The sequence below is a fragment of the Phasianus colchicus genome, unplaced genomic scaffold, assembly GCF_987193195.1.
Source record: "Phasianus colchicus unplaced genomic scaffold, bPhaCol1.hap1.1 HAP1_SCAFFOLD_57, whole genome shotgun sequence".
Lineage (NCBI taxonomy): Eukaryota > Metazoa > Chordata > Aves > Galliformes > Phasianidae > Phasianus > Phasianus colchicus.
The window spans coordinates 405288-410000 of NW_028325234.1; the positions used below are offsets into that span (position 1 = coordinate 405288).

General features: G+C 76.8%; 1 pseudogene; it reads right to left on the bottom strand.

The window, feature by feature from the left end:
- Positions 1–4323: 4323 nt before the first annotated feature.
- Positions 4324–4713, bottom strand: part of LOC149911774 (uncharacterized) — a 1384-nt pseudogene continuing 994 nt past the window's right edge.

The window sequence follows — 4713 nt, forward strand, 5'->3', positions numbered from 1 at the left end:
GCTCCGCGCGGCTGCCTGGCGCGGCGCAGCCGCCCAGGGGTCGCTGCGGCGCCGTCCCGGCTGCGGCGGCCACGTCTACCCGGCTCCGCGCGGTTGCCTGGTCTCCCGCAGCGGGCCAGAGGTCGCTACGGAGCCGTCCCGGCAGCGGCGGCCACGTCTACCCGGCTCCGGGAGGCTGCCTGGCCTCCCGCAGACGGCCTGGGGTCGCTGCGGCGCCGGCCCAGCAGCCGCGGCCACGTCAGCCCGACTCCGCGCGGCTTCCTTGTGCGGCGCAGCGGGCCCGGCGTCGCTGCGGAGCCGTCCCGGCAGCGGCGGCCACGTCTACCCGGCTCCGCGAAGCTGCATTTCGCGACTGCAGCCGTCCTGGGGTCGCTGGGGCGCAGTTCCGGCATCGGCGGACAAGTCTACCCGGCTCCGCGCGGCTGCATGGCGCGGCTCAACCGGCCTGGGGTCGCTGCGGCGGCGGCCCGGCAGCCGCGGCCACGTCTACCCGGCTCCGCGAAGCTGCATGGCGCGGCGTAGCCGGCCTGGGGTCGCTGCGGCGCCGTTCCGGCATCGGCGGCCACGTCTACCCGGCTCCGCGAGGCTGCATGGCGCGGCTCAACCGGCCTGGGGTCGCTGCGGCGCCGGCCCGGCAGCGGCGGCCACGTCTACCCGGCTCCGCGCGGCTGCCTGGCGCGGCTCAACCGGCCTGGGGTCGCTGCGGCGCCGGCCCGGCGGCGGCGGCCACGTCTACCCGGCTCCGCGAAGCTGCATGGCGCGGCTCAACCGGCCTGGGGTCGCTGCGGCGCCGTTCCGGGAGCTGCGGCCACGTCTACCCGGCTCCGCGCGGTTGCCTGGTCTCCCGCAGACGGCCTGGGGTCGCTGCGGCGCCGGCCCGGCATCGGCGGACGAGTCTACCCGGCTCCGCGCGGCTGCCTGGCGCGGCTCAACCGGCCTGGGGTCGCTGCGGCGCCGGCCCGGCAGCGGCGGCCACGTCTACCCGGCTCCGCGAGGCTGCATGGCGAGGCGTGGCCGGCCTGGGGTCGCTGCGGCGCCGGCCCGGCAGAGGCGGCCACGTCTACCCGGCTCCGCGCGGCTGCCTGGCGCGGCGCAGCCGCCCAGGGGTCGCTGCGGCGCCGTCCCGGCTGCGGCGGCCACGTCTACCCGGCTCCGCGCGGTTGCCTGGTCTCCCGCAGCGGGCCAGAGGTCGCTACGGAGCCGTCCCGGCAGCGGCGGCCACGTCTACCCGGCTCCGCGAAGCTTCATTGCGCGACTGCAGCCGTCCTGGGGTCGCTGCGGCGCAGTCCCGGCATCGGCGGACGAGTCTAACCCGGCTCCGCGAGGCTGCATGGCGCGGCGTAGCCGGCCTGGGGTCGCTGCGGCGCCGTTCCGGCATCGGCGGCCACGTCTACCCGGCTCCGCGCGGCTGCCTGGCGCGGCGCAGCCGCCCAGGGGTCGCTGCGGCGCCGGCCCGGCAGCGGCGGCCACGTCTACCCGGCTCCGCGAGGCTGCATGGCGCGGCGTAGCCGGCCTGGGGTCGCTGCGGCGCCGCCCCGGCTGCGGCGGCCACGTCTACCCGGCTCCGCGAAGCTGTACGGCGCGGCTCAACCGGCCTGGGGTCGCTGCGGCGCCGTTCCGGCAGCGGCGGCCACGTCTACCCGGCTCCGCGCGGTTGCCTGGTCTCCCGCAGACGGCCTGGGGTCGCTGCGGCGGCGGCCCGGCGGCGGCGGCCACGTCAGCCCGACTCCGCGAAGCTGCATGGCGCGACTGCAGCCGTCCTGGGGTCGCTGCGGCGCCGTTACGGCATCGGCGGACGAGTCTACCCGGCTCCGCGCGGCTGCCTGGCGCGGCTCAACCGGCCTGGGGTCGCTGCGGCGCCGGCCCGGCAGCGGCGGCCACGTCTACCCGGCTCCGCGCGGCTGCACGGCGCGGCGTAGCCGGCCTGGGGTCGCTGCGGCGCCGTTCCGGCAGCAGCGGCCACGTCTACCCGGCTCCGCGCGGCTGCCTGGCGCGGCTCAACCAGCCTGGTGTCGCTGCGGCGCCTTTTCGGCAGCGGCGGCCACGTCTACCCGGCTCCGCGCGGTTTCCTTGGTCTCCCGCAGCGGGAAGAGGTCGCTGCGGAGCCGGCCCGGCAGCGGCGGCCACGTCTACCCGGCTCCGCGAGGCTGCATGGCGAGGCGTAGCCGGCCTGGGGTCGCTGCGGCGCCGTTCCGGCATCGGCGGCCACGTCTACCCGGCTCCGCACTGCTGCCTGGCGCGGCGCAGCCGCCCAGGGGTCGCTGCGGCGCCGGCCCGGCAGCGGCGGCCACATCTACCCGGCTCCGCGAGGCTGCATGGCGAGGCGTAGCCGGCATGGGGTCGCTGCGGCGCCGTTCCGGCAGCGGCGGCCACGTCTACCCGGCTCCGGGAGGCTGCCTGGCCTCCCGCAGACGACTGGGGTCGCAGCGGCGGCCCGGTAGCCGCGGCCACGTCAGCCCGGCTCCGCGCGGCTGCCTGGAGCGGCGCAGCCGGCCCGGCTTCGCCGCGGAGCCGTCCCGGCAGCTGCGGCCACGTCTACCCGGCTCCGCGAAGCTTCATTGCGCGACTGCAGCCGTCCTGGGGTCGCTGCGGCGCAGTTCCGGCATCGGCGGACGAGTCTAACCCGGCTCCGCGCGGCTGCATGGCGCGGCTCAAGCGGCCTGGGGTCGCTGCGGCGCCGGCCCGGCAGCGGCGGCCACGTCTACCCGGCTCCGCGAGGCTGCATGGCGCGGCGTAGCCGGCCTGGGGTCGCTGCGGCGCCGTTCCGGCATCGGCGGCCACGTCTACCCGGCTCCGCGCGGCTGCCTGGCGCGGCGCAGCCGCCCAGGGGTCGCTGCGGCGCCGCCCCGGCAGCGGTGGCCACGTCTACCCGGCTCCGCGAGGCTGCATGGCGAGGCGTGGCCGGCCTGGGGTCGCTGCGGCGCCGGCCCGGCAGAGGCGGCCACGTCTACCCGGCTCCGCGCGGCTGCCTGGCGCGGCGCAGCCGCCCAGGGGTCGCTGCGGCGCCGTTCCGGCTGCGGCGGCCACGTCTACCCGGCTCCGCGCGGTTGCCTGGTCTCCCGCAGCGGGCCAGAGGTCGCTACGGAGCCGTCCCGGCAGCGGCGGCCACGTCTACCCGGCTCCGGGAGGCTGCCTGGCCTCCCGCAGACGGCCTGGGGTCGCTGCGGCGCCGGCCCGGCATCCGCGTCCACGTCAGCCCGACTCCGCGCGGCTGCCTTGTGCGGCGCAGCGGGCCCGGCGTCGCTGCGGAGCCGTCCCGGCAGCGGCGGCCACGTCTACCCGGCTCCGCGAAGCTGCATTTCGCGACTGCAGCCGTCCTGGGGTCGCTGGGGCGCAGTTCCGGCATCGGCGGACAAGTCTACCCGGCTCCGCGCGGCTGCATGGCGCGGCTCAACCGGCCTGGGGTCGCTGCGGCGCCGTTCCGGCAGCGGCGGCCACGTCTACCCGGCTCCGCCCGGCTGCCAGGCGCGGCGCATCCGCCCAGGGGTCGCTGCGGCGCCGTTCCGGCAGCGGCGGCCACGTCTACCCGGCTCCGCCCGGCTGCCAGGCGCGGCGCATCCGCCCAGGGGTCGCTGCGGCGCCGTTCCGGCAGCGGCGGCCACGTCTACCCGGCTCCGGCGGCTGTTCGCGTCTTTTGTGTGTGGGGGGGGCGCTGCTGCTACGGTGCGGCCAGAGGCGTCGCTCTAATTCTCTGCCTCCAGTTATGTCGAGGTAAAGGTCGGCTGCTGTCGGAGCCTTTGCCGGTAGTCGGCGTCGTCGTCCGTGGAGCTTTCTTTTCGGATGCCTTTACTTTTCGTCGGTAGGAGAGAGTGCGGACTCTGCTCCGGAGATCGGTGGTGAGCGGGCGCTCGCGAGCTGGGTTGACCGGCCGGCCAGACGGGTTTCGGCGGCGGTCGGCGGTGGCGGCGGCTCTCTGGGGCGTCGGTTCGTGTGGTCGATCCGGTCGCTTCGGTTTGTCCGTCGCGCCCCGTCCCGCCGTTCGGTGGTGGGTTAAGGCGGTCTCCCGGGCGAGCGGCGAAAAAAAGCCGGGCAAGGCGAGAGAGAGCTGTGCGGGTGAAATAGCCGGCTCCCGCGCCGCCCAGGGCGAACCCGAGAAGGCGAGAGAGAACAATCGAACGAACGGGGGAAGCCGGCTGCAGCGCTCGCTGGCGCGAAGCGGAGAAAGCGAGAGAGAAAGCGAGCGCGGAGAAGGGCACAGTCCGGTCAGCCGGCACTCGAAGGCAGAAGGGCCGGGGGCGTCCCCGGTGGGTCCCGCCGCGACGGTGGAAGGCGGGACCCGATGGTCGTGGCGGCGGCGCCTCGTTCTCGTTCCGCACCGCATCCTCACCTGCACGCGGGAGCCCCGGCCGAACACGAGAGGCGCTCCTCGGGCGCGTCGGAGAGGCTTCCCGGCGGGCCGGTCCTATCCCGCTCCCCGCCTCGCTCGGGGTGGCGTGGGGCGGGCCGGTGTTCAGGCACGGGCGAGCACCTCTCGGCAGACGTTGCCCACGCACACCCGCCTGCACGTGCGCGCGCGGTCTTTCCGCCGCGTCCTGGAGAAGGGCTCGCATCTTCTCCTCCCTTCCTTCCTTCCCCCTACCCGTCTTCTTGTCGATCGATGAGGCCATTCGGGTCGCGTCGGAGAGGGCCCCCGGCGGGCCGGCGCTTCCACGCTCCCCGTCCCGGGGAAGCCGCGGCGGCGTCCGGTGTTCAGGCACGGGCGGCCTCCTCTCC